This window comes from Erinaceus europaeus, chromosome 2, assembly GCF_950295315.1.
Source record: "Erinaceus europaeus chromosome 2, mEriEur2.1, whole genome shotgun sequence".
Lineage (NCBI taxonomy): Eukaryota > Metazoa > Chordata > Mammalia > Eulipotyphla > Erinaceidae > Erinaceus > Erinaceus europaeus.
Window position 1 is genome coordinate 120,461,443 of NC_080163.1, and position 12,127 is coordinate 120,473,569.

At 40.9% G+C, this 12,127-nt stretch overlaps 1 long non-coding RNA gene across 4 annotated transcripts in view; it reads right to left on the reverse strand.

Annotated features, from left to right (window-relative positions):
• Positions 1-12,127, reverse strand: part of LOC132536735 (uncharacterized) — a 57,420-nt gene that overhangs the window by 11,335 nt on the left and 33,958 nt on the right. The gene's annotated exons all lie outside the window — the stretch shown is intronic.

A 12,127-nucleotide genomic window follows, 5' to 3' on the forward strand; every position in this document is an offset into this window, starting at 1 on the left:
TGGCCAGGAGTTTCTATGGAGAAACTGAGGTTGGTGCATTCTCCAGTGGACATTTGCTTCTGTCAGGCAGAGGCTTGGCTAGTAAGAAACATGAATTAGGGGGAGTTGGGCCGTAGTGCAATGGGTTAAACACAGGTGGTACAAAGTGCAAGGACCGGTGTAAGGATCCCGGTTTAAGCCCCCGGCTCCCCACCTGCAGGGGAGTTGCTTCACAGGCAATGAAGCAGGTCTGCAGGTGTCTGTCTTTCTCTCCCCCTCTCTGTCTTCCCCTCCTTTCTCCATTTCTCTCTGTCCTCTCCAACAATGACAACATCAACAACAACAACAATAAAAAAACAAGGGCAACAAAAGGGAAGAAAGAAAGGAAGGAAGGAAGGAAGGAAGGGGGGGGGCTACGAGCAGCAGCAGATCTCTTTCTCTCCTCTCCTCTCCTCTCCTGGATCAGCTAGGAATACCAAAGGAGACCACCTGGGACCAAAACGAGACAGGACTGGAACGACTACAGCAACCCACCAGGTCACTGGTGAGTGCAAACATGTGTGGCTGGTGAGAGGAGCCTAGGGAGAGATTAAGTGGCTGGTAACAGTCCAGCAGTTTGTCAATTGAGACACCACCTCCAGTCTGTTCCAACAACAAGGGGAAAGCTGAGGGGAAGAGAGGACTCCTCGGAGACTCACCAAGTGCAACTCTGGGTCTCTATTGCTACTGCCCTCAGAGTCTGGAGCAGCAGGAGGGAGGGACACCAGGGGACAGAGATCTAGCCAGGAAACTCAGAAGACCTATACCTCTGTGGCATAGCAGTGGGGCTGTGAAATTCTCTTTGCATAACCACTGGAGTATCTCTGCCACACCCTGCTTTATCTCTTGATCAGGAGTTAGTGATTAAGCTAAGAAGCCTACTTGTAGTTTAAAAGCCCTCAGGCTCCCATAGCCTACAGGGAAGAAAAAGAAAAAGAGGCTTTTAAACTACTGAGCTCCAACTTAGGGATTAAAATACTATTGAAACAACTGTTAACTTGCACCACTGTGAACCCTTTAATTACCTTACTTAGACACAAGTCAATAGTGATAAGTAATTTCAAAAGTACTGAGAGAGGGAACTCATAACACAATATATAAAATGGTTAAACCAACAAGAAGAAATAATGGAGAAACAAACCAGGACAAGAGTCCAGCTAAAAACCCCACAAAGGGTGAAGAACAAAATAACGACTTCAACATCCAAACACTAGCTAAGTAAATAATCACAGGAGTGAGTAAAGAGTTTGAAAGAATTGTAATCAGAAATACAGGAACAACAACTGAGCTCTGGAATAAAACACTAATTATCTCAAGGTTATTAGCTGAAAGCTGAAATAGCTGAGCTAAGAACACAACTAGCTGGACAAGCTAAAACAGTATCAGAACAGGGCAACAAAATAGATGAACTCCAGAAAACAGTAGAGGGCATAGAGAATAGATATGATGAGGCTGAAGACAGAATTAGCAAGATCTAGGATGAATTAGAGACAACTAAAAAAGAAGTAAGAGATCTCAAAAAGAGGTTAAGAGATGCTGAAAACAACAACAGAGTCCTATGGGATGACTTCAAAAGAAAAAATATATGCATTATTGGCTTACCAGAGGAAGAAAGAGAGGGAGAGGAAGAAAGCATTATTCAGGTCATAATAGCTGAAAACTTCTCTAGTCTAGACAACATCAAAGACATAAAGATTCAAGAAGCCCAGAGGGTCCCAAACAGAAGTAACCCAGACTTAAAGACACCAAGACACATTATATTGGGGAATGGAAAGGAATAAGGATAAAGAAAGGATCCTGAAGGCTGCAAGAGAAAAACAAAGAGTCATCTACAGAGGAAAACCCATAAGATTAGCAGCAGACTTCACCACACAAACACTACAGGCCAGAAGAGAATGGCAAGATATCTATTGAGTGCTCAATGAGAAAGGCTTTCAACCAAGAATACTATATCCTGCTAGACTGTCATTCAAACTAAAGGGAGGCATCAAAACCTTCTCAGACAAGCAACAGTTGAAGGAATCAACTATCACTAAGCCTGCCCTGAAAGAAGTTCTGAAAGGTCTTCTATAAACAGTCCACCATAAATAGGTCATATATCAGAACACTCTAAAACTCTACAAGAATGGCATTAAAATATCTTCAATCTTTGATATCAATAAATGTCAATGTCAATGGCCTGAATTCACCTATTAAAAGACACGGAGTAGGAAGATGGATCAGAAAATACAACCCAACAATATTCTGTCTACAGGAAACCCACCTAACTCAACAAGACAAACACAGACTTAAAGATAAAGGATAGAAAACTATCATACAAACCAATGGCCCACAAAAAAGGGCAGGAACATCTATTCTCATATTGGACACCATAGACTTTAAAATAGATAAGATTTAAAAAGATAGGAATGGACACTACTTAATGCTCAGAGGATCATTCAATCAAGAGGACTTAACAATTATTAACACCTATGCACCCAATGAGAAGCCATCTAAATACATCAAATGTCTACTGAAAGAGCTACAGCAATATATTAACAGCAACACAGTCATAGTAGGGGACTTCAACACCCCACTATCTCAACTTGACAGATCATCCGGGCAGAAAATCAATAAAGACATAAGGGAGCTAAATGAAGAGATAGATAAACTAGAACTATTGGACATTTTCAGAGTCATTCATCCCAAGAAACTGGAATACACATTTTACTCAAATCCACAAAGGTCATTCTCAAGGATAGACCATATTTAGGCCACAAAGACAGCATCAGCAAATTCAAGAGCATTGAAATCATCCCAAGCATCTTCTCAGACCACAGTGGAATTAAACTAACACTTAACAATCAACAAAAGACTAGTAATAGTCCCAAAATGTGAAAGCTCAACAGTATACTTCTTAACAACTTCTGGGTCAAAGAGGAAATAAAGGAAGAAATCAAAATATTTCAAGAGTTCAGTGAAAATGAAGACACAAACTATCAAAATATTTGGGACACAGCTAAGGCAGTACTGAGAGGGAAGTTCATAGCTATACAAGCACACATTAGGAAACAAGAAAAAGCACAAATAAACAGCCTGGTTGCACATCTTAAAGACCTAGAAGAAGAAGAACATAGGAACCCTAAAGCAACCAAAAGGACAAAAATCACTAAAGTTAGGGAAGAAATAAATAACATCGAGAACAAGAAAACCATACAAAAGATCAAGGAAAGTAAATGTTGGTTCTTCAAAAGAATGAACAAAATCGACAAACCTTTAGCCAGACTCACAAAACAAAAAATGGAGAAGGCCCAAATAAATCGGATAGTAAATGAAAGAGGAGATATCACAACAGACACTGCAGAAATTCAACATATCATGCGAGGCTTTTATGAACAACTATATGCCACCAAGCTAGAGAACTTGGAAGAAATGGACGATTTCCTAGATACCTACCAACTTCCAAAACTAAGTGAAGAGGAAGTGGATAACATGAACAGGACCATCACAGCTAATGAAATTGAAATGATTCTCAAAAATCTCCCCAAAAATAAAAGTCCTGGAACAGATGGTTTTACAAATGAATTCTACAAGACCTTCAAAGAAGAACTAATATCTCTTTAAAAGTCTTCCAGAAGATTGAAGACACTGGAGTACTCTCTGCCAGCTTCTATGAAGTTAACATCACTCTGATACCAAAAGCAGACAGGGACACAACCAAAAAAGAAAACTACAGACCAATATCTCTGATGAACATGGATGCTAAAATACTGAACAAAATTCTAGCCAACCGGATACAGCAGTATATTAAAAAGATTGTTCATCATGACCAAGTGGGGTTTATCCCAGGCATGCGAGGTTGGTTTAATATACATAAATCAATCAATGTGATCCACCACATCAACAAAAAAGCAAGACCAAAAACCACATGGTCATATCAATAGAGGCAGACAAAGCCTTTGACAAAATCCAACATCCCTTTATGATGAAAACACTACAAAAAATGGGAATAGATGGAAAATTCCTGAAGATAGTGGAGTCTATATATAGCAAACCTACAGCCAACATCATACTCAATGGTGAAAAACTGGAAGCATTTCCACTCAGATCAAGTACTAGGCAGGGCTGCCCACTATTACCATTACTATTCAACATAGTGTTGGAAGTTCTTGCAGTAGCAATCAGGCAGGAACAAGGAATTAAAGGGATACAGATTGGAAGAGAAGAAGTCAAACTCTCCCTATTTGCAGATGACATGATAGTATACACAGAAAAACCTAAGGAATCCAGCAAGAAGCTTTTGGAAATCATCAGGAAATACAGTAAGTTATCAGGCTACAAAATTAACATTCAAAAGTCAGTGGCATTCCTCTATGCAAACACTAAGTTAGAAGATATTGAAATCCAGAAATCAATTCCTTTTACTATAGAAACAAAAACAATAAAATATCTAGGAATAAACCTAACCAAAGAAGTGAAAGACTTATATACTGACAATTATGAGTCACTACTCAAGGAAATTGAAAAAGACACAAAGAAGTGGAAAGATATTCCATGTTCATGGGTTGGAAGAATTAACATCATCAAAATGAATATACTACCCAGAGCCATCTACAAATTTAATGCTATCCCCATCAAGATCCCAAGCATATTTTTTAGGAGAATAGAAAGAATGCTACAAGTGTTTATCTGGAACCAGAAAAGACCTAGAATTGCCAAAACAATCTTGAGAAAAAAGAACAGAACCGGAGGCATCACACTCCCAGATCTCAAATTGTAGTATGCCGGGATAGCCTGAGGGTACTTCTTCCCGAGCTAGTGCTCTCTGGGTTGGAGAGAACTCAACTGGAGCTGATCTAGGCTGCTGTGTGGGAGAGGGATCAGGAACGCGTGCTGCACCAACTTCCGCAGGAGATACACTCTGGAACTCTCGGAGCCGGAAAGCAATTTCCAAGTGTCTTTAATCAGAAGAGCAGCTGTTTTTATACTCTCCAAGTAGGGTGGAAACAGGATGTGATATAGAGAGGGTGGAGAGAAAAGTGACTGGTGAAAATCAGAGTGTGACAAGGAGGGGGCGGAACAGGCGAGAATCCTATAACTGAACCACCAATGCCCTGGAGTGCTTTATGTAAAAGTGATTTATGTAAATAGACCAAACCTTTGGATCAGTAAATCCCTATATAGCCATATGGATAAGAAGAAGCCAGGGGGAGATGGCAACTACCCAACAGTATTATAGGGCCATTGTCATCAAAACTGCTTGGTACTGGAACATGAATAGACACACTGACCGGTGGAATAGAATTGAGAGCCCAGAAGTGAGCCCCCACACCTATGGACATCTAATCTTTGACAAAGGGGCCCAGACTATTAAATGGGGAAAGCAAAGTCTCTTCAACAAATGGTGTTGGAAACAATGGGTTGAAATATGCAGAAGAATGAAACTGAACCATTGTATTTCACCAAATACACAAGTAAATTCCAAGTGGATCAAGGACTTGGATGTTAGCCCACAAACTATCAGATACTTAGAGGAAAATATTGGCAGACATCTTCAATGAAAGGAATCCAATTACAAAGAAGACTAAGGCAAGTATAAACCTATGGGACTACATCAAATTAAAAAGCTTCTTCACAGCAAAAGAAACCACTACCCAAACCAAGAGATCCCTCACAGAATGGGAGAATATCTTTACATGCCATACATTAGACAAGAGTTTAATAACCAACATATACAAAGAGCTTGTCAAACTCAACAACAAGACAACAAATAACCCCATCCAAAAATGGGGGGAGGACATGGACAGAATATTCACCACACAAGAGATCCAAAAGGCCGAGAAACACATGAAAAAATGCTCCAAGTCTCTGATTGTCAAAGAAATGCAAATAAAGACAACAATGAGATCCCACTTCACTCCTGTGAGAATGTCATACATCAGAAAAGGCAACAGCAGCAAATGCTGGAGAGGGTGTGGGGTCAAAGGAACCCTCCTACACTGCTGGTGGGAATGTCTTTTGGTCCAGCCTCTGTGGAGAATAGTCTGTAGAACTCTCAGAAGGCTAGAAATGGACCTACCCTATGATCCTGCAATTCCTCTCCTGGGGATATATCCTAAGGAACCCAACATATCCATCCAAAAAGATCTGTGTACACATATGTTCTTGGCAGCACAATTTGTAATAGCCAAAACCTGGAAGCAACCCAGGTGTTCAACAACAGATGAGTGGCTGAGCACGTTGTGGTCTATATACACAATGGAATACTACTCAGCTGTAAAAAATGGTGACTTCACCATTTTCAGCTGATCTTGGATGGACCTTGAAAAATTCATGTTAAGTGAAATAAGTCAGAAACAGAAGGATGAATATGGGATGATCTCACTCTCAGGCAGAAGTTGCAAAACAAGAACAGAAGGAAAAAAAACACACACACACAAGTAGAACCTGAAATGGAATTGGCGTATTGCACCAAAGTAAAAGACTCTGGGGGGTGGGGGTGGTGGTGGTGGAGAATATAGGTCCATGAACGATGACAGAGGACCTAGTGGGGGTTGTATTGTTAAATGGGAAACTGGGGGATGTTATGCATGTACAAACTATTGTATTTAATGTTGAATGTAAAACATTAATTCCCCAATAAAGAAATAAAAAAAAATAGGCTGTGAGTATGGGTCAACATGCCAACACCCATGTCTGGTGGAGAAGCAATTGAAGAGTAGCCAAAACTTCCACCTTCTGCAGCCCATAATTATCCTGGGTTCATACTTCCAGAGGAATAAAGAATAGGAAAGCTTCCTATGGAGGGAGTTGGATATGGATCTCTGATATGCGAACTGTGTGGAATTGTACTCTACTTATCCTATGGTCATGATAATCTTATTAAACCAATAAAGAATTTAATTTTATAATAAAAAAAGAAAGGAAGAAAGGTGAATTAATATATTAATTATATACTTATTATATATTAATTAATTAATATATTAATATATATTCACTAGGGTTTCATGTTTTTAAAGGCCATCTTTGAAAAAAGTTCACATATTTTATTAAATCATTTTGTTGGGAGAAAATGATGATTTATTAGACTATTGTAGTCACACATACACAGTTTCTTATCTCCTGTGATAGGTATTAGGACACCACACCCATCTTGAACTTATAAAGTTCACTCATTTATTTAAACAGTTCCTTTTTTCAGGTTGATGGGGCTCCACCACTCTGGGATGACTTTTTTTATTTTTAGATAGATAGATAGATAGATGATAGATAGATAGAGAGATAGAGAGATAGATAGATAGATAGATAGATAGATAGATAGATAGATAGATAGATAGATAGATAGATGGAGAAAGCAAGAGGAAAAAAAATACCACACTACTAAAGGTTCTTCCAGTTTGGTGGGGGTTAGCTTGAGCCTGGGTTGTACACATGGCGAAACTGCATGCTATCTACCCAGCTGACCTTTCTTGCTGATTCTTAGTTTTACTGATATAAATTCAAATGCCATAAAATTCACTTGCTTAAAACTTTAGAATATATAGTTTTTATATATGTTTGTGTATTACATTGCAAACTTTGTAAAATTATGGTGAAATACATAAAACATAAATATGTAATATTAAAAAGCATAAATATATAGTATTAAGCACTTTTAAGGGCACAATTATGTAGCAAAAATGCTTTTTTTTATGTTATCACTGCGACTTCACCTCTCTGGACTAACTTTTTTTTAGATAGAAATACAGAGACAGAACAGAGATAAAGAGACAGAGAGAAAGATATCACAGCACCAAAGCTTCCTTCAGAAGCTTTGAGGCAGAGGCTGGGGTCAAACCTGGGACATGCCCATGACCAAACAATCTCTAAGTGAGCTATCTTACCCACCCAACTACTATGACAGTTTTTTATAGCCAACATTCCCCACTTTCTATTTCTAAAACTCTAACTTAACCACCCCCATGTAAATATTTTTAAAGAAATTTTTGTTAGCCTCCCCATAGATTATCCAGGGGGAAAGTGAACAAGATATCTTCATTTATTTTTTTAAATTTTTTTATTATCTTTATTTATTTACTGGGTAGAGACAGTCAGAAATAGAAAGGGAAGGGGGGGTAGAGAGAGAGAGAGAGGGAAAGAGAGAGAGACAGAGAGAGAGAGAGAGAGGGGGAGAGGGAGAGGGAGACCTGCAGCACTGCTTTACCACTTGCAAAACTTTCCCCCTGCAGGTGGCGGACGGGGACTTGAATCTGGGTTCTTGCACATTCTAACATGTGTGCTCAACCAGGTACGCCACCTCCTGGCCCCAAATATCACCATTTCTTATAAGAATTCACTCCAAAAATGTAAACACCTGGCTCACAAGTCACTAGAAAGTGCTAGAAGGAGCTGGTGCTCAAGCTCCACAGAAGCCTCAGCATCTCCAACATCCAGAACAGAGTTTGTTAAATGTAAGTGCACCATCAGCATTAATCTTAAAAGGAGGGTGTTATGGGATTCGAGCAGTGGCACAGCAGGTTAAGCGCAAGTGGTGTAAAACTCAACGACCGGCATAAGGATCCTGGTTCAAGCCCCCAGCTCCTCACCTGCAGGAGAGTTGCTTCACAAGTGGTGAAGCAGGTCTGCAGGTGTCTATCTTCCTCTCCCCCTCTCTATCTTCCCCGCCTCTCTCCATTTATCTCTCTCCTATCCGACAACAATGACATCAATAACCACAACAATTTTAAACAAGGGCAACAAAAGGGAAAATAAATAAATAAATAAATAAATAAATAAATAAATAGGAGGGTGTTGTGTTGGAACCACCAGGGCTGGTTCATGGATTGGTAATGTAAGAGCCTGCGGGGCTGCATGTCTGCTGTCCGGATCCAGGATCCTAGTTTCAGTGAACTGCACTGGACTGGGCTACTGCAATTAAGTGCAGAGGCAGGCCAGTGGAGCGCTCCCTCAGACTTCCTCCTAACTAAGCAGAATGAGTGGCCCCTTTTCCCAGGGACCTGGTGAGTGAGGTAAAAACATACATTTTACCCCAGGACCCCTAAAGCCAAGAAGGAGGGGCTTGACTGGGGTCCTCTTCACAAGGGCAGGTTAGCAATAATCATCCAGACTTCATGGAGGCCATGTGGAGGTGCTTTCCAATGATGCAGGGTTTTAAAGGCAAGCTGCCCAGACGTTGACTCTCTTTCTTCATAAAAGTGGTTTCCATGTTCTGTTTCTGGTTTGCTCTCACAGTAGAAAGGACCTGTGTGCTTCACTTCACCTGGGGGCCCACCCCAACGGCCCCACTGTCAGATGGGGAAATCAGGATGTACAGGGACCATTTGTTGGGTGCTCCAGCCACTCCCTCATCAGACTGTGACTCTGCTGTCACAGTTACCCCAATGTTTGGGACTCTTTGGGACATAGTAGTTGCTCAGCTAATATTCTGTGAACTGTTCCAAAGTTGCCAGAAAGACAAAGAGTAGGAGGAGCGTCTGTACACCCTCCCACACTTTTCACCAGCAGGCTGTGAGGCTGCCTCCCTTTCCACTCTCCTTCCTTTCCTTGCAGGCTGGCATCCCCAGAGACTCACAGGGCCACCCTGCGGACAAATGCTTCGACATATGTGCTCTAACAGACATATCAAACATGCTGCTGTGGGGGGGGGGGATCGGGGACCTCCAAGAGCTGGCCTGGGATGTGATTTGTTGTCTACAATGTCTCTGCAGTGGGTGCTTCCAGTCCTTTCCAGCTGCCAGTCCCACCTCAGGAAGGGGGCTGTTCATAAATATGCAGCTCGGCAGTGGCAAGATAACTGTCACCAAACTCCTAGTTCCGGCTGGTTCCTCCTGTGTTCTTCTAGCATAGCTGCCTGGAGCCTCAGCGGGATGGAGACAGCCAACGCCAGCTGGCACAACCTTTGATGGAGAAACACCTCCCCATCTGGCGGGGGTGGGGTGCCAGCCTCTGGACTGCCAATGGGGCAGGCAGTAGAATTCATATGTCTTTAAAAGGATGTGAAGGGCAGTGAGCTGCACAACACAGCTATGCTGTGGGCTGGTTACTGGGCTCTGGGGTTTAGGGCCAGGCAGGCAGGCAGGGTCTCTTTCATTCAAATCCCACATAAGACATTTCTCCCTTTTCTATGTTTTTTTTTTTTCCTTTTTTCTCTTCTCATCTTATCTTCACAGTACCCTTCCCCACCCAAAGAGTGGGCAGAAAGAGGCATAATTCCCCGTTTCCAATTTCACTGAGAAGTCATCAAGGGCGTCATAGCAGTGGGTAAGCTGAGGTTCTTATCAGAGTATGGGCACACATCTGGGTGGTGTGAGGCTATGAGCATTCAAGTCCCTTCTTTCTCTTTTTAAATGTCAATATTAACATTCCTTGAATGTTACTAGTTACCATTTTGCTAGCCACCTGATTGTCATCTTTCTTCTATTGTTCCAAATATTTACTTACTCCCCTGAGGGACCTTTTAGAAGATGCTTTGGGATGAATAGAGTCAGTCCACCCTCCTGGGCTTATCCCCTGTGGACTGTGCAGGCGGTGTGGGTGGCTCAGCCACAGGATGGCTGGTCCAGGGAGCTCCACCCCTGCAGCACTCACAGGCTCCCCTCTGCCTCCCCTCTGGGCCTCAGGACTTGGCTCTATGGCACCAGCTGGCAGTTGTCTCTTCATTGCCATTCTTTGGGTGTTCCTGGGAACTCCATAAACCCTACTTGTTGACTCTTGGGGATTTTAGATTTTGTGCGTTTAGTTTGTCATTTTGAGAGAAGCCACAGTTTCTTTTTTTGTTTTGTTTTGTTTTATTTTAAACAAAAGCACATCAGGGCTTGGGGGTGGGGGGTGGGAGTGGGGGTGGGAGGACTGGAGAGAGTCCTAAATCTTGCAGAAAGAAAGTAAACTTTCCTGGGGACGTTTTCAAGGTGATAGAAGTCCCCTAGATTTGGGACAGTCCAACTGCAATTTTCAGCCTTCCATTCAAAAGTTCTTAGATCTCCTTTTTGCTTTCTTTCTCTTACTCACACTAGTGAAATAACTAAATGAGACCAAAAAAAGGAAGTTATGTCAGAAAGTTTTCAAAGACTATAGTTCTCATGCCAAGACATAATCGAAGTTTGTTTGCCGAGGTAAAAAGCATATGTTTGTGCTTAGATAAAATATCATCTATCTTTTATAAAGGCATGTCTTGCTTCTCTCATAAAGAATGTAAGATTTAAAATTAACAAATACTTTTGTCTCCCTGCTGGATTTCTCTTAAAAGATCCAGGAAGTAATCAACAATGCTTTTTCCTCCACAAGTAATAAACAACCATCAATTTCTCTCATGCAGTGGTGTGTGTGTGTGTGTGTGTGTGTGTGTGTGTGTGTGTGTGTGTGAAAGAGAGAGAGAGAGAAGTATTTTCACATTGCAAACTAGTTTCTTCTTGCTACCTCTTTCCTGCAAATTTTGATGTTACTGAGGACAAGTTAGGAAATCTTCTTGGGATGGGGAGATATAAGAGCAGTTATACAAATAATGTTCTTGTCTGAGGCTTGGAGGTAGCAGGTCAATCACCAGCATCATCATAAGCCAGAGGTGAACAAAGTTCTGGGGGAAAGAAAGGAAGAAAGAAAGAAAGAAAGAAAGAAAGAAAGAAAGAAAGAAAGGGAGAGAGGAAAGGAAGGAAAGAAGATCCCTTCTATCTCTTTTCATCTTCTCACCATGTTATTTGTTGCTTTTTATGTTATATTTCTATGTATATATTAAAGCGCAGTTCACACACACACACACACACATACACATGCAAATCTAATTCTAAAACCAACTTCTGAAAGGTAAAACTATTCTGGAAAATTTTAATGTAAGTACGATCCAAGAGCTATTTTATCTGTTTACATATTACATATATTAAATACACTAAATCATCCTGGTTTTGTGGTAGACCATACTCACCCAAGTACATGTTATAATTGGGTTTTCTCTGTATTTTATGGACTTGCTCTGTTATTGGATTTACACCAGATTTAGACATAATATAGCACAAACCAAAAATGTGTTAAAAAGTTTTCATAGTAGTTCTAAGTTAGACCAGCATGAACCAAAACAAGTTAATAGGATTTGCCTAACAGCTCAAATTTTAAAACTAATTTTAACAGGATTAGGAGC